Source organism: Tamandua tetradactyla, chromosome 15 (genome assembly GCF_023851605.1).
Source record: "Tamandua tetradactyla isolate mTamTet1 chromosome 15, mTamTet1.pri, whole genome shotgun sequence".
In the NCBI taxonomy this organism is placed as follows: domain Eukaryota; kingdom Metazoa; phylum Chordata; class Mammalia; order Pilosa; family Myrmecophagidae; genus Tamandua; species Tamandua tetradactyla.
Genome location: NC_135341.1, coordinates 6,456,963 through 6,475,313, shown reverse-complemented (window position 1 = coordinate 6,475,313; position 18,351 = coordinate 6,456,963). Strand labels below are relative to the sequence as shown.

General features: G+C 34.5%; 1 long non-coding RNA gene across 2 annotated transcripts in view; it reads right to left on the bottom strand.

Moving 5' to 3' along the window:
• Positions 1-2,433: 2,433 nt before the first annotated feature.
• Positions 2,434-18,351, bottom strand: part of LOC143657844 (uncharacterized) — a 31,391-nt gene continuing 15,473 nt past the window's right edge. Inside the window, exons 2-3 of one of the 2 annotated variants that reach the window (XR_013162967.1) lie at positions 3,363-3,568; positions 2,434-2,965 (exon numbers count right to left, since the gene is read on the bottom strand). This is a non-coding gene — a long non-coding RNA (uncharacterized LOC143657844). The remainder of the gene's footprint in view (positions 2,966-3,362; positions 3,569-18,351) is intronic. The other variant, XR_013162968.1, reaches the window with a different exon arrangement.

Genomic DNA, 18,351 nt, shown 5'->3' with positions numbered 1-18,351 from the left:
AATCTACAAAATTAGGGAAAAAGGGAACTATGTTTTCCAAATGGGAAGCCTGAGTGGGTGTTCAGCATTAATTGAGGTAGGGAATATAGATGGAAAAGTGTGATCTGGGGAAAGAAATTGCATTTCGGATGCACAAAACTGGGCTCACCATGGAAAGTTGATTCATATGCCAACTCTACTGAGCATTTACTAGTTCATGACAGTTGTAGAAAGGGAGAAGGTAAGTGATGGGTGAAACAACCATGTTCCACAAGATTTCCAGTCTAGCAGAATAGAAAAATGCATACAAATTAATATAAAGAAGGCAGGCAGAATCCACTGTGAAACTTACCCTTTTGTCCTCTCTGACCTTTTTCTAAGTGATGGCAGGTATTTCCCTAAGGCTGTGACTGGTAGACACTTTGGGTCATTTACTAGATTGCCAATTATGAACACTCCGAATTAAAAATTTTTAGTTGTTTCCCTTTGCTCAGAAGCCCTGAATACTTGAATTGTAGGTTGTCACTACCTACCTCTCCAGGATCAACTAATGTAATTTCCAAATCTACCTCTCCTCTGCTGCTATGTAACTCACAAGCTCCTTTTACAGTTTCTTAAATCAGTTGACCTAAAATATTTTTTTACTCTACGTACCTGTCAATAGAAATTCTTGAGCATATAACCCTGTTTCCATGATTAATTATAATTAATAATAATTTATATAATAATAATATAATTAATCATGGAATACATTAGAACTATATGCAAAAACTACTAAACTAATAGAGTGCCTTATAAAACTATGCAAAACATAAGCATTTTAAAGGTTGAAACAAGTAGATACAAATAAACATTCCAACATTTTCTTTCCCCACTCCACAAATGTGTCATCTTAGAGACCACTATTCTACTACTCTGAACTCCTTCCTTCCTCCCTCAAGGTTGCAACGCCCTTTGTCTGAATACTCTTGCCCCACATGTTGGGTTAATTACCACTCAGCTTTCAGCTTAACTGAGCCTTCCTCAGACAGCCGGCCCCATTCTTCCTAGCCTAAATTAAATCCCAATTGCATATTTTCCTAGCTCTTATCCACACTCATAGCAATTATGATATTTGTAATTGAATATTTATGTGATTTTTGGTTAGTGTCTATTTCTCACTAGATTTCATGATGCTTAAATCAGGGGAGATTGCTCACTATTAGATCCCTGACTTCTTTGATTTTTAAGCTTTAGCTCATTTATTAATGAGTGTTGACTATTGGAACTAACCTCATACTCTTTACACCATCATTACCTTCTATTCAGTATCCTTTTCTGTCTTCCCATGAGACTGTCAAAGCTTCATTAAGGCAAGGGACTTTAGATATGATATCCTTGCAGTTGTTTCTCTTATTAAGGACTGAGACTTGGAAAGTACTTATAATCCCATCCAAAATCCCTATTATAGTAATTGCTTTTAGAGTGGTATTAATCCTGGGCAGTAAACTACTGTAGATAAAAGCAATGGCTCAAGAGCCCTGACTGCTTGGATCACAACCCCAGGTCACTATTTGCTAGCTGTGTGACTTTCTACAAGTTGCTTAAGCACTCTCTGCTCAGTTTCCTTGTTTATAAAGTTGGCACTTGTGCCGGTCTGAATCTGTGGTGGACCCCAGAAAAGCCATGGCCTTTAATCCTCATTCAATATTGCTGGGTGGGAGCATTTTGATTGTTTCCATGAAGATATGACCCACCCAATTGTGGGTGGTAACTTTTGATGAGATGATTTCCAGGGAGGTGTGTCTCCACCCACTGAAGGTGGAGTTGCTTACTGGAATCCTTTGAAAGAGGAAACATTTTAGAGAGAGTCCCTTTTTGGTAGAGCCACGAGAAAGCCAGCAGGCACTGCCATGTTTGCCATGTGCCCTTCCAGCTGAGAGAGAAACATTGAACATCGTTGGCCTTCTTAAACCAAGGTATCTTTCCCCGGATGCCTTAAATTGGACATTTCTTATAGCCTTGTTTTAATTATGACATTTTCTCAGCCTTAGAACTGTTAAATTAGTAACTTATTAAATTCCCCTTTATAAAAGCCATTTTGTTTCTGGTATATGGCATTCTGGCAGCTAGCAAACTAGCACAGTACTATTGAGATTATTAGCTTTAGATAAATTAACATATCTAAAATACTTGAAGTGTTTCACAATAGGAGGTATTCAATAAATGCGTGCTCTCATTAATACAAACCAAAAAAAAAAAGTTTTCCTTAAATATATGGAGGTTTGATTCAATAGTATACCAATTATCACTTCACTTCGTGTGCATGGTCACCAACTAAACATTCAGATTTCATAGCTATGTCATTTTAAATGTGTTCCAAAAATTAATTTAAAGAAGTCACACAGCATTTACATTTCAAGAATTGGGCAGGACATGTTTGAGCTCATTGTGATTACAAGGCATTCCCTAGGCTGTGACATGAGGACATTTTATTAAAAGAAACAGGGATATTTATTTATTGCTCATTTCTCTTCATGGTTCACAGCTTGCAATGATTTGAACCAACAAAGTATCTATCATCCGTGTATATGCATAAGCCTATAGTAAGTATGAAAGATATATATTCCAGTCTTATAGGCTCCTTTTTCTTTGTTGCTCATAATTGATGCACTCTTTCTGAAGAGGAGTTTGCAGTGGTCTGAACAAAGATCACGATATAAAAATAAATTATGGCATGTATCCCTTGGTGTCTTACTCGTAAATTATTTCTCTCTAGTGGTGCTTCTTTATATTCAGTGGTGGATTTAAAATTTCCTTCCTGAATATTATTCATGCAGAATATTGTAGGTAGGAAGCTTGCCTTTTATAGTCGACATACAGTATAGCCCAGGCTTCAGGTCAGGCTGGGGAGGATAAAAACATAGACCTTCTTTTCTTCTTCCCTTTCTCATTTATTGCCACTCACTTCTTCCTTTTAATTTGCGTTCTATACACAATAACTGATCTAGGGAGGAAAAAAGCAAAAAACAGATAATGAAATAAAAGACAATGATGTTTCCATAGGATTTTTTTTTTTTTTGCACGAGCAGGCACCAGGAATCAGATCTCCAGCATGGCAGACAAGAGCTCTGTCTGCTGAGCCACCATGGCCCACCCTCTGTAGGATTTTTATTCTAGTCCCCTCAATCAGAGGGACTTCAAGATTTGTTCTTCAGCCTGTGCCTCTCTGCTTGTTAAATTCTGAAGCAGTGGTTCTCAATACAGGTTGCATTTTGCAATCATTCAGAGAACATTTTTAAATTACCTGTGCCTGAGACTCTAATATGTAGACACACACACACACACACACACACACACACACACACAATCGTTTAAAGGTCCCTTCCATAATTCTAACTTACAGCCAGGGTTGAAAATCATCGTGCTAAATCAGAGGTCTATTGAGTTAATTCAATCTCTTCAGGGCAATAGCACATGGAAAGCAGCCAATCATGGAGAAGCAGGTTATTTGTAGAGCTGAGCTACACCTGGGGCTGTAGTACTATCCTGTAGGCTTAGAATAAGCCCACCTGAAACAAATGTCCTTAGGCCGATATAGGTGGTAGAGCTGTAGGGTAGAGAAGAGAGATGCACAGCTATTAGAGACTAAGCAAGAGGTCTAGAGAGTACCTTTCGGTATCCAATTTTAATGAAAGGTTCAAAAGTCACAAGACTTAGGCAGGTGGAAGCATAAAAATGGAAATCAAGGTATAATAATAAGCAAAAAAAAACAAAAAGGGATCACAAACATAAACCAAGAAATCCAAGGGAACTGAACAAAGACCGTAGGCTTAGCTGCTTCTACACAGAAAGCTTTCTGAGTCAGGTAAGGACATTTTGAAGAAGAGACTGTGCCTCAAGTCACTTATTCTTAGGTTTCTGAGCAGTGCAGAACTTGCCGGTGGGGAAAAAAAGTTAGAGGAAGAGGTTTCTACGTCTGTTTTGTTTTTGTCTTGAAAATCTTACAACCAAAACACCCAGATAACTGATTATAGTCTAGCCTAATATGCTAGTTGACAAAATTTTTGGCATTTAGACAATAGACCTTTTTTGTGCACATAATTAATTTTTATTTAGTTGCTTTTAGGCCCTGACTGGCAATGGTTCTCAATTTCAAGGCCTTTGCAGATCTTTGCAGAATGGACAATGGCACACTTGAAAATTGATGAGTGAAAAATAGGATATTTGTTGTTTCATGTTCCAACAACAAACAGAATGTAAGGAACGTGAGCTATGGTTTGAAATTGTTTATTAATCAACAGTTGCTTTGAACTCTAAAAAAGTCACCAATAGTTATTAAATATATTATAACAATGTATAGTTAGATACGAGGGTGGCAATGTAAAGGAACCACAATGTCTTCAGAGGAAGTGCTCACTTTTAATAGTTTGTAAAACCCCCCTTATTAAATGGAGATAAAAGCAGAAAAGCAATAGGATTAATAACTAAAATAGTAACAAAAAATGCTCCCCCTTTGATGAGAAGGAAAAATAAAGTCACTTTATACGTGCAGTGCTTTCTCATTTAATTTCATTGCATTATTATAACAGATGGCAATAGCAGATCCTGTAGTGGCCTGTCTAACCTCCACTTTCCATATTCCCTTCCTAGCAATACCATCCCATGCTAACCCCATACTCCACCCCACCACAATGTTTCAGAAGTTGCCCTACAACAACAAAGACCTGATTTGTCTAAGTCACTTGTGATTGTCATGACTGCAGGCATCAACTTGAAGCAATGAAGCCATATCACCCTCAGGCAGAGCATAAAGAAAGCACATAGAGGACTACAAAGCCAAAAGAACTGCCAAGACTATAAAGTGAAGTCTGGCTTAATAATGTCCCCAAAGCTGCCACATGTTTACAGCTTGTGTTAAATAACAAATGGTGTCATTTCCAAATGTGATCGAAGGAATGGGATACTGCAAAGGAAATCATCTAAAATGTAAAATGAACTATGCCAAGATATTGAGAACTGCTTTGCAAAGCTGACGCTTTAAAGATCATTGTAAGTGGTTGCAAAATATTTAATCGTCACATTTATTTTACATTGAAAACAGATGATTTACCCTCTAGAGCTGTAGAATTATGAAAAAGGGTAGTAAAAAAATCACACTTTGGGAGTGTGCTCTCTCCTTATTGTAGTGATCAGGAAGATTCTAAGAGAAAGAGATGAGATTGGACTGAAGCTGACCCTTCTGAAAGCAGAAAGGGAAGTACAGAAAGCTTTTGAAAGTGAAAACTTTTCTTGCTCTGGTCAAAAAACAAAATCGTCTGAGGATGCTATAATTTGGAGACCTACAAACATTAAAAAGCTAAATTCTCTACTCCAGGGTGAAGTCATATAAGCAGAGAAGAGGAAATGGGATAGGTAAAGAATACCAACAAACTAAAAGCTAGCTCATTTTAATGATCTTATAAGATAGTCAAAACTTTGGTAAGTCTTCAAGATAAAAAAGAAATGAGGGGAAAGAAACTTGAAGGGAACTAAAGAGCAGTCATTCATAAATATAAGGGGAATTCAAAAAATTAATAAGACAATGTGATATACTTATTTATATTTTTAACACTAGGTTTGTTATGTGTGATTTTTCTGATAATATATAACTTGTGAATATACAGGATCAAAAGTAGAAAAAGATGCTAAATATACCGATAGTGAATGAAAAAAATTAAGGGAAATTAAGGAACAGGGTCATATCTACTCCTGATGTTACCTGATAGTAGATATTTATTAAAGTATCAAACAAAAATTCCCATGTTATATAAAGAATTTTGATCATAGATAAAATAGAAGGCCACCAAGCTCAATTCATACTGCTAGCAAGAAAAAAAATCACCGTAGACAAACTGAGCAAGGATAACAGAATGAATAAAAGTATAGGCCAATCTCACTAATGAACATAAATGTAAAAATGACCTAATTAAAATATTAGCAAACTCCAGCAGTGTCTGAAAATAAACGTTTTATCCCAGAAATACAAGGCTCATTCAGCATTAGAAAATGCTCCAAGCATTTATTGCATTACATGGTTGAAGGGAAAGAATAATGTAATATTTACAAACTGTTTTATAAATGGTAACACACAATCCTGATTTAAAAGTAAGTGACTTTTAAGTAAATAAGTAAAACTCTTAGCAACTAGAAATAGAAGGAAATTTCCTTGATTTTATAAATTTTACCTACCAGAAAACCATAGATCAAGCATCACATTTAATAGTGAAAGATTGGAAGCATTTCCTCTGAAATCAGTCACAACACAATGGTACTTAATATCAGATTATTAATCAACATGGTATTAGAGTAGCTACCAATTCACCAAAACAAGAAATACAAAGTAAGAGGTATAAATACTGGAAAGAAATAACTTCTATAAATATTGGAAAGGACGAAGAAAAACACCATTACTTTCAGAAAACAGCAAAGATGTAATCTTCCATAGCTTTACTATATGCTAGCAATGATAGAATATATAATAGATGATAAGATTTGCTTCACAATAGTCACAAAACTGTAAAATGCATAAAGATAGCCCTAATAAAAATAAGAAAAAAATCTGTATGAAGAAAATGATAAAATTTTACTTAAGGGCATAAAAGGAGATTCAAATAAAAGGTGAGGTAAGACATATTCTGAATGGGATAATTCAATATTGAAAAGATAAGAATACACCCTCAAATTATACATAAATACACTGCAATGTAATAAAATTACTATTAGGGTTATTCCTGAAACTCAAAATGCTCCTTTTACATTTCATTTAGAAAGAGAAATATGACAGAATAAACATGAGAAATTTGAAAAGAGCTTAATGGTAGGAAGAGAGAAGTTTGCCTATCACACTTCAAACTTTCCCTTGTTATAACAAGAGAATAATTTTTAAGATGTAATATTGATGTGGAAACAAACAGTTAGTCTAAATCAAACTATGAGAATTTAGACTATGAAAGAGCAGTATTGAAAACTGGCGGGTAAATGTTGCACTAAACAATAGAAAATGCTAGGTAAATTAACCATCGACAGGGAAGAAAAAAATTAGATTCTTACCTTCCATCATTCACAGAAAGAAACTTATATAGATATAGATATATAAATATTTAAATGTATGAAACAAAATTATGAGTATATATTAAAAGAAAACAAAAATCAGTCTGAATTAACAGTAAAATTAGGAAAGGCTTTCTCAAATAAGATACAAACACATACTAATATACAAATACACATGCAAGATAATGCAAAAGCAAAAGGGATAATTAATAAATTTGACTATATTATATTTACATCATTCCATAAGAACAGACATTTAACAATGTTAAAGACAGCAGTGGAGGGGATACTGTTTACATTGTGTGGGCAAAGATCTGAACAAACACCTCAAAGATTCACAGAGGAGGGAAAAGAAGGTCAAAAAAAGTTAAGAAAAATATACTTCACTAATAATCAGGAAAGTGCAAACTAAAATGACAAAAAGATTCTTTGTCTAATATTTTTTACCTGTCAAATGGACAAACATTAAAAATTTAGCATCGTATTTTGCTAAGATTATAAATAAATGGTTCCATTACGGTAACCCCATGGGCAATAACTATTAAAATTTTAAATGTACATCCCTTTTGACCCTGCGATTTCATACATTATAAAGTACTGTAGAGAAGCAGTTACACATTTGGACCAGAAAGCGTGTACATGTCCCCAGAAAAACTGTTTGCTAGAGAGAACTTCTCAATACAAAATGAACATTGCAGTTTTAAAAACATGGAGTATTCTCAAAATCATATTACATTAATAAGTTTGTAGAACAATATATGCAGAATATTCCATTCTTATAAAGACACACGTATCTGTGTACATGTATTTCTAACTATGCTTCCATCTAAATTAAAATAGTTCCTCTTCTCTATCTCTATTTGATGTAGACAATGATATGTCCTTCGTCACATTTGCCTTTGTGGTGTTGTCTTATTTGTTTACTTTTTCACCAACTATCGATTTTGAACAGATATATAGACTTCATTAGTGCAGAAAACATGTCTCTTTCATTGCTTGCAGACTTTCAGTTATCAGAATACCCATTAACTCGTTGCAACCTGAGCAAGTATTTGTTGAATTAACATAAAAAGCTATATGAGATTTACTTATTGATTGGTTGATTGATGTGTGGCTGGGTAATTAGGATCACTGAACTGAGATGTGGTTATGCTCATTATAACTGCAACATCTAGTAACCTACACCTCTACTCTTTATCATAATGTATGGAAACATATGTGTATTTATATTTCATATGTTCATTGGGCACTGGAACTTTCTCAGCCATTAAAAGTAAAGAGTAAAGTATTATCTTTGCTTGAAAAGTGTTTGCTTCTCCCTCCAAAATATCTTTTTTGGGGAAAAACAAAGAACTGAAACAAACATTTAGAATTAGCATAAAGCAAAATGGGTTTGTCTTCCTGATAAAATTTGTTGAAGAATTTTTAGGTGACAAAATCCGTTTTGTTCTATGTGTGAACAGAATTATACTCCCTGGGTGATTTCAGACACAAGGGAATTGATATTAGGTTAAGATCCAATTTATCATTCATCCCCACAGAAGAAATGCAATGTGTACAGAAGACAACAAAAATTATAACTTTGGACAGATTGGGGACAGAAGAAAAGGAATTCTAAAAAGGATTCACATAGTTAGCACATTTTATATAACGCAAGAAGATGTTTACAACATATGCATTTGCTGGAATATTTTCAATGATCCTGTCTAGCTGATGGATACATGTACCCCTGGGTGGAGAAAAAACATGTTCTAGTTTTAATCCCATTTCTGTAGGTGTAACCCATTAGAAGTAGTCCCTTTTGAAGATATTCCTTTAGTTTAGGTGTGACTGAGTCAGAATGGGTCTTAATCCAATTATGAGTGGATTCATACAGAGAAAACCATGAGGAGGAGCCAGGGCCCCGTAGTGTGTGAACCCAGAACAGTAAGGAGAGGACATCACCATGTGGTGGGAAAGCCAAGAGACCCCAAGGATTATAACCATCAGAGCATCACCGAACCCAGGAAGCAGCAAGCCTTCCGGCCTCCAAAGCTGTACATCTGTGTTCCCATTGTTTAAGTCAAACCATCTTGTGGTATTTGTCGTAACAGTTCAGAAACTATGACACTCTCGATTTGTTCTTGATTTTCTGGTGTAAAATAATTCTATTTATTTTGCACATATTGTTGACTCTCCCCTCTGCCACAAAAACAAAAGAAAAAAGACATATCTCAGGTTTCACAAATATTTTAAAGTATTTCTTTAGGGAAAATGTTACATGCTTTATTTCAGTTAATTATGCAAGATATTGGATATGTAGCATATAATTTGGCTCTAAGTGTATACATGGCCATTAGATAAATTTTTAAGACCAAGATTTCAGAATAAGGCAGCATGCACATCAAACACCTTTTCTTTCACTGAATTTTTTTAAAAGGAATTCTTTAATATTTCACTTTCCAAATTATAACTACTTAGCAGAATCCCTTTGTAGCATAATCTCTAGGATATGTCCTATGTAATCTGAAAGGTATTGACGTCATCTCCTCAGGTAAAATAATTACCAAGATAGCAGATTTTCCTTGGTGATTGCACTTGTTTTATTATTCACCTAATCCTTCACTATTTAATTCACCTCTTTTTAAGGGGCGGGGTTGGGTTATGTCCTTCAAATAATGCTGCTTTTGTTCTTGCTTTTAAAAAAAGTAAGAAAAATTTAAAAGAATGTGTTTTGTTTTAATTTCATGTAATGCCCCAGTTAAAAAAAAAAATATATATATATATGTATACGTACTTGGAAGGTAAGAAGAATTAATCTGAAAAAAAAAGTGGTAATATTTCCAAACCTTGTTATCTCCTGTGTGACGTTATTAATTATAGGTGCCATTTATTGTACAGTTACCATGTACCAGCCACTGTGATAAAAACATTGCACTTACTGTCTTAAGTCTGTTGAGGTGAACATTATTTAGTATTGCTAGTCCTATGTTGTAGTTGAGTAAAATAAGATACAGAGAGGTTAAATGAATATAACTGGAATTACAGTTATCGAGAATTGGAACAAGGTATTTTCTGAGTGCTGACTTGGAAGCTCAGGCAAGCTTTTAAAATCTATTTCATATAAGTTGGGTATTTCACTTTATTGTAGGATTGATATAATTTCTCAGAAGAGTTAGACGATGTGGCACATTGACTTGAAGAAAGCGTGTTTTGGATTCTGTGCCTGGATGGGGGTTGGAAGGGATTATGAATATTTAAATGTAATGAGGAATATATCAGGTGATAGTGATCTCTGCCAACGTCATCTTGTAATCAGATTTGAGTTTAATTTAGAGGTATCCAAATCTTCCCAAACATGTTTCGATCCTTTGTATAAGTATATGTAATTTCCCTCACCATCTGGTATACCCCTGAACTTTCGGTATTCTTTTCCTAATCATTTTCAATTCCTAGAGAGCCAGTGAGGGGTTTTATTTCATTCAAAGTATTTTCATCTAGAACTTATTAAGCAGTGTGCAAAAGTAGAAATATACCAAGGTATCAGTTATGGCAGCTGTCCTTAAAATTGCTTACGATGGAACGGACAGAGAGACAGACTTGTACACAAATAAGACAGAAGAATGTTCTAGGTGAGTTTTAGTCAAGTGAAAACTGTGTGTGTGTTTGTGTGCGTGTGTAAAAACTAACAGATGATTATTGGATTAGTGTGGAATCATCCTTCTGTGACCTCCAAATAAGAAGACCAGTCATTTATGTAGAAGAGGTTAGGACATTTTAACCTATTATCCAAATTCTGAGGCTAAATTTAAAGCAGAGGATAACCCTGGGATTTGGCTGGGTTTTGGTCAGTCAGTTTATGTCCTCTGGTTTAGAATGTTCTCTGTAGGAATATGCGAGAAGAGCTTCATGAAGGGTTCATATTTAAATTACATCCCTTTCTCAAGATAACTTCGTAAAACCATATTTTGGGGGGAATTTTCCAAATATTCTCAATAGTGATATTTCTTAGTTGACAGAAGCTCAAGAATTGCAGTGAATGCTGGAGGCAGAAGTATGTGAATCTCAGGCAGAAAAATATTTGGAGATGAATGCAATATTTATTGGTTTTGAAATGTTTCTTCTCATATTCCTTCCACTATGGTTTTGATGTTTTAAATCCATTTGCCTCTGTACATCTGAAATTTAATAAACCTACCCAAACCACGTCTCTTTGGAATTTGACAGTAGCTTTAAAATGGAAGAATTTATCCACTGGAAGAAAAAATGACCAGGGGAACTTGATAATGCATTCCTAAATGTTGGGAAAGAATTTTATTGTTAAAAATCATAGTATGGTGATGCTGGTACTTGGGACTTGAATCTGAAATTTTGACTGAGTAGGCTATTCATCTCTGCAAAGCCGCTGGTTTGATTTATATTTTGATTTATAATAAAATCACAGGTGCACTAAACTGACCACAGTGGCCGGTGATTTGGGCATTTTGTATATATATCTTATCACAAGTACCCACTTATTATTAGAGGTGAACTCATCTATTACAAACAGCCATGGAGTGAATATAAAACTTTGGATAGTAGATATTCCTGATATATGTGCAAAAATATGGCATTTAAAATTATCTTAGTGGATAAATCACCAGCTTTGTAAAAATCATTGCCAAATGATAGGGAAAACAGCAGCAGGTTTGGCAAGCAGATGAATAGAGAACCATTAGGTCTCTTCCATCTCCAATTCCTATGATTATATGATTAAATATTAGTGTCTAGAGACAAACAAGGGAAATGCCAGCTCTTGAAATACCAAGCATAGGCCAGAAAAGGCTGTGAATAAATACTTTGTTGAGACAAATCCAGAAGATTAATACGGTGACTAAAAAAAATAAGAAGGGGGGGATGCTGTTTCTCAGGTAGCTAATTAGAAATTCCTCAGGAACTGGAAGTGAGTGACTAGCAGAAAAGGTTGCTCAGGAAAAGTAATTTTTAAGTAAAGTTCAATAGCTAAAAGTAATTCTGTGAATAACTATTATTTCCTGTCACTTACATTTCATTTATTCCTATGCTGTGATAATGTAGACCAAAGAATATTAAACGGAAAAACAAAAAGTCTCCTCCTAAGGGAAGTTTGTAAAGAGTAGTGCAAAAACTACAGGCTCCATTCCACCTTTTGGTGAGAAACTTGATACCAATGATTTCCAAGTGAAGGCGACAGAAAGAGGACATAAGAATTCTTTTAAGGCTTTTTAAAATGACATGTCTTCTCAAGATTCTTCATATGCATCATCATGGCAGGGAATGCCCTCTTCTCTCCTTCCTTTTGAGAAATTCTAATGCTATCAGAGAGGTGCTTCCTTTAACATCTGCAAACATTTGTTGAGTATTTAACTCATGCCAGGTACTATGCTTGGCTCTTTATATATATTATTAATTCTCACCTTAGCCCTGGGAAACAGATATTATTAATCTAGTTTTATTGATTTGACTGAGATTAGGAAGTTGTGGGGAAACCAGGACTAGGACCATTATTCTCTGGCTTCAAAGTTCGTGCTTTTATCTGTAATCTACTAAATTATATTAAGCATATTTGATAGAAAAGAATAAAGGTAGAAAATTGAGCTGAAAATTTTACCTAAAAGCAATCTTAATTCACGTGTGTGTGTGTGTGTATATATATATATAAATGCAAACACAAATACATACCTACTTACATACATACGGGCATATTTCTAAGTGAACAAGTACTGTCATATTCATACGTTTTTATTTTTCCACTATATATATATATATATATATATACACTATATATAAATATCATTTTATTCAAATTTTTGAAGAACATGGCCTCTTTTCCATTTATTGATGTTGATGTGGATTGATATGTACCTCCACATTGATAAGCTCAGAATGATTGCATAGATGAACTCTAAATTCCCCTAACTATTGTGGAATGAGGCTTAGATAAAAGAAAGTCAATTACCTTGTAAGACCCAAGTATTTCAATGATGTTAAACTTTACCTTTTTTTTTTAGTGATCAAAAATTATAAAAAGCAGCAATTATCCTCATTGCCCCTACTAAGAATTGAGAATGCTTAAAATCCTGGCATATTGGCAATTTAAAAATTATTAAAAATGACAATTATCTTCATTGTCAGTACTAAGAATTGAGAATGCTTAACATCCTGGCATATATGCTTTAATATTACACTGCAAGGGGTGGAGAAGTTGTTTTATTTTTGTTTTTTTATATGTTATATATCCACTGTCTCTCTGAAAGATATAATAGTAGCACAATCACATCTTTCCCTAACTCCTGTTACTCCGATTCAAATTTTTTGGGTTTTATTTTTATATTATACAGGTTTATAGCATTTACATTGTGCTCTATAAATATACTTCTCAGAGTTTTTGGTACTCTTTCTATATTAAAATGAGTACACTACTAAAAGATTACAAGTTTGTTTACTATCATGGTTTGGAGCTATGTAACCCAGAAAAAAACACACCCTTCTATGTACCCCCTTCCTATGTTTGCAAACCCATTGTAAGTAGGACATTTTGAGGACGTTACTTCAGTTAAGATGTGGTGTAACCCAATCAGGGTAGGTAGTAATCATATTTCTGGAGTTCTTTGAAGAAGAATGAAATTTAGACAGAGAGAAAGCCACAGAGGGAACAACCAGAAACTGAAATCAACAGAACCCAGAAAAGACTTTGGATGTCAGAAGAGGCTGCCACGTGCACTGTCATATATGACAGAGAAGCCAAGGACCGTGAATCACTGGCAATCAGCCCCAGAATGCCACAGTCTTCGGGGAGAAAGCATTGCTGTGATGAGGGCTTGATTTGTACTTTTCCTAGCTTCAAAACCATGAGTCAATAAATTCTCATTGCTTAAGTCCCTCATTGCAGGGTATTTGCTTTGGCAGTCAAGGAAACAAACATTTACCATAGTGTCTTCATTGCAGAGTTTTAAAAATGTTTGGTTCATACCTTGCTTGATTGGATTTGTTATCCAGCAGGTTTATTATTATTTTTCCCAAGGACCCTTAGAAGACTATTTCCTGAGTTTCTTATTTTGAGAATTTCTCTCTATTGTCTTTATATTTGAGTTACTTCTTAGCTGGATATAGCATTATTCGGTCAAACAATCTTTCGTCAGAAAATTTTAGGCATTATCCTTCCTTCTTCTGATGTGGAATGAATCTGTGGAACAGAAAGAGGCCAGCCTAAATTTCCCAGGGTAGGTAATTGTCTTTTTTTGTTTAGTTAGGTATCAACAAAGTGTTCTTTTTTTTTTTTTTTTAACTGACTATTGATAATTTCTTGATTGTTTATGGCTGATATTTTATTTCCTTCCTTACTTTATTACAGTTTATAATGAATACTTTTGTAAATGCATATTTTACACTGGAGTATAGCTTGAAAGTAAATTTTAGAAATTTAATTCCTTTGACAGAGTATGTGCATGATAAATATTGACAGATTTTGTCAAGTTGTCCTCCAAAGGTTTAACCATTTTCAACTTCCATCTTCATTGTCCAATCGAACATGTGACCCCACACCAATATGGTGAATTATTTTTTAACTTTGCTGATCTGTTGAATAAAAACCTGTATCTCAATTTAATTTGCATTTTTCTTATTCTGAGTGAAAGTTAGCCCCAGTGTACCAGTGTATCTTGAAGTGTGTTTATAGTTCCTTTTCTAGGTATGAGGTTCACATCTTTTAACTACTTTTTCCTTTTTTTTTTTTTTTTTCAACATGGATAGGTCCCCGGAATCGAACCCGGGTCTCCAGCATGGCAGGCGAGAACTCTGTCACTGAGCCGCTGTGGCTCACTCCTTTTAACTATTTTTAATTGAATGTTTTCTTTATGATATGTTGACATTCCTTACAGTTTAAGGAAATTAGTTCTTTCTCCATTTATACTATTAAAATGCTTTCTTAATTTATCAATTGTCTATCAGCTTTCCACATAGTATTTCTAAATAATTACTTTTTATTTTTTGTATTCCGATTTCTCAATGATTTTTTAAACCTTTTAATTGTGAAATATAACTTTTACACAAAAAGTAAAAAATAATTCTTTAAATGGAGCAATACTTTTCAGAGTACATTTGTATTAACAAATACTTAAGAACAGATTTTAATATTTGGTATGGATTGCCATTCCTCAACTTCAAGTTTTACCGTATAACTGCTCCAAAATACCAGAGGCCAAAAGAAACATCAGTTTTGTTATTCAGCAGTCATACTCATCTGTTAAATCCTGTCTTCTCTGTTATAACTTCCTTCTCCTTTGTTTCTACTCCCAGTCTATAGGGGTCTTCGGGGTATACCCATTCTTACTTTGTCACATTGAAAACAGGTATTGACAATATAGGATAGGGGGACAGAATTAGTTGATATTCTTGGAGAGACTGGCCTCTCTGGGTTTCAAGGCTTAACTGTACAAGGAACTCTCTGAAGGTTATAAGCTTCAGGAAAGTAAACTTGGTGCATGAAACTTCTGTCGAGTCTCAGAACCCTAGGTTTTCTTTTTTTTTTTTTTTTTTTTTTTTTTGGTTTTGTACATGTGTATTTGTAGTTGTATTTCAATGTTGTGAATAATGTTATTAAAAAATGAAATTAATGACAATTTTCTGCTTTAACTAACATTATGAGTGGTTTACTTTTTTTTTTTTTTTTTTTTTTTTTTTTATTAACGGAAAGAAAAAAAAGAAATTAACACAACATTTAGAAATCATTCCATTCTACATATGCACTCAGTAATTCTTAACATCATCACATAGATGCATGATCATTGTTTCTTAGTACATTTGCATCAGTTTAGAGGAACTAGCAACACAACAGAAAAAGCTATAAAATGTTAATATAAAGAAAAGAAATAAAAGCAGTAGTAATAGTAAAAAACAACAAACAAACCAACAAGCAAACAAATACAAAAAAAAACCCTATAGCTCAGATGCAGCTTCATTCAGTATTTTAACATGATTACTTTACAATTAGGTATTATTGTGCTGTCCATTTTTGAGTTTTTGTATCTAGTCCTGTTGCACAATCTGTATCCCTTCAGCTTCAATTACCCATTGTCTTACCCTGTTTCTAACTCCTGCTGAACTCTGTTACCAATGACATATTTCAAGTTTATTCTCGAATGTCCGTTCACAACAGTGGGACCATACAGTATTTGTCCTTTAGTTTTTGGCTGGATTCACTCAGCATAATATTCTCTAGGTCCATCCATGTTATTACATGGTTCACAAGTTTATCTTGTCTTAAAGCTGCATAATATTCCATCGTATGTATATACCACAGTTTGTTTAGCCACTCTTCTGTTGATGGAGATTTTGGCTGTTTCCATCTCTTTGCAATTGTAAATAACGCTGCTATAAACATTGGTGTGCAAATGTCCGTTTGTGTCTTTGCCCTTAAGTCCTTTGAGTAGATACCTAGCAATGGTATTGCTGGGTCGTATGGCAATTCTATATTCAGCTTTTTGAGGAACCGCCAAACTGCCTTCCACAGTGGTTGCACCCTTTGACATTCCCACCAACAGTGAATAAGTGTGCCTCTTTCTCCGCATCCTCTCCAGCACTTGTCATTTTCTGTTTTGTTGATAATGGCCATTCTGGTGGGTGTGAGATGATATCTCATTGTGGTTTTGATTTGCATTTCTCTAATGGCCAGGGACATTGAGCATCTCTTCATGTGCCTCTTGGCCATCCGTATTTCTTCTTCTGGTAGGTGTCTGTTTAAGTCTTTTTCCCATTTTGTAATTGGGTTGGCTGTCTTTTTGTTGTTGAGTTGAATAATCTCTTTATAAATTCTGGATACTAGACCCTTATCTGATATGTCATTTCCAAATATTGTCTCCCATTGTGTAGGCTGTCTTTCTACTTTCTTGATGAAGTTCTCTGATGCACAAAAGTGTTTAATTTTGAGAAGCTCCCATTTATTTATTTCCTTCTTCAGTGTTCTTGCTTTAGGTTTAAGGTCCATAAAACCACCTCCAGTTGTAAGATCCATAAGATATCTCCCAACATTTTCCTCTAACTGTTTTATGGTCTTAGACCTAATGTTTAGATCTTTGATCCATTTTGAGTTAACTTTTGTATAGGGTGTGAGAGATGGGTCTTCTTTCATTCTTTTGCATATGGATATCCAGTTCTCTAGGCACCATTTATTGAAGAGACTGCTCTGTCCCAGGTGAGTTGGCTTGACTGCCTTATCAAAGATCAAATGTCCATAGATGAGAGGGTCTATATCTGAGCACTCTATTCGATTCCATTGGTCGATATATCTATCTTTATGCCAATACCATGCTGTTTTGACCACTGTGGCTTCATAATATGCCTTAAAGTCAGGCAGCGCGAGACCTCCAGCTTCGTTTTTTTTTCCTCAAGATGTTTTTAGCAATTCGGGGTACCCTGCCCTTCCAGATAAATTTGCTTATTGGTTTTTCTATTTCTGAAAAATATGTTGTTGGGATTTTGATTGGTATTGCATTGAATCTGTAAATCAATTTAGGTAGGATTGACATCTTAACTATATTTAGTCTTCCAATCCATGAACACGGTACGCCCTTCCATCTATTTAGGTCTTCTGTGATTTCTTTTAACAGTTTTTTGTAGTTTTCTTTATATAGGTTTTTTGTCTCTTTGGTTAAATTTATTCCTAGGTATTTTATTCTTTTAGTTGCGATTGTAAATGGGATTCGTTTCTTGATTTCTACCTCAGCTTGTTCATTACTAGTGTATAGAAAAGCTACAGATTTTTGAATGTTGATCTTGTAGCCTGCTACTTTGCTGTACTCATTTATTAGCTCTAGTAATTTTGTTGTGGATTTTTCTGGGTTTTCTACATATAGTATCATATCGTCTGCAAACAGTGATAGTTTTACTTCTTCCTTTCCAATTTTGATGCCTTGTATTTCTTTTTCTTGCCTAATTGCTCTGGCTAGAACTTCCAACACAATGTTGAATAATAGTGGTGATAGTGGACATCCTTGTCTTGTTCCTGATCTTAGGGGGAAAGTTTTCAATTTTTCCCCATTGAGGATGATATTAGCTGTGGGTTTTTCATATATTCCCTCTATCATTTTAAGAAAGTTCCCTTGTATTCCTATCTTTTGAAGTGTTTTCAGCAGGAAAGGATGTTGAATCTTGTCAAATGCCTTCTCTGCATCAATTGAGATGATCATGTGATTTTTCTGCTTTGATTTGTTGATATGGTGTATTACATTAATTGATTTTCTTATGTTGAACCATCCTTGCATACCTGGGATGAATCCTACTTGGTCATGATGTATAATTCTTTTA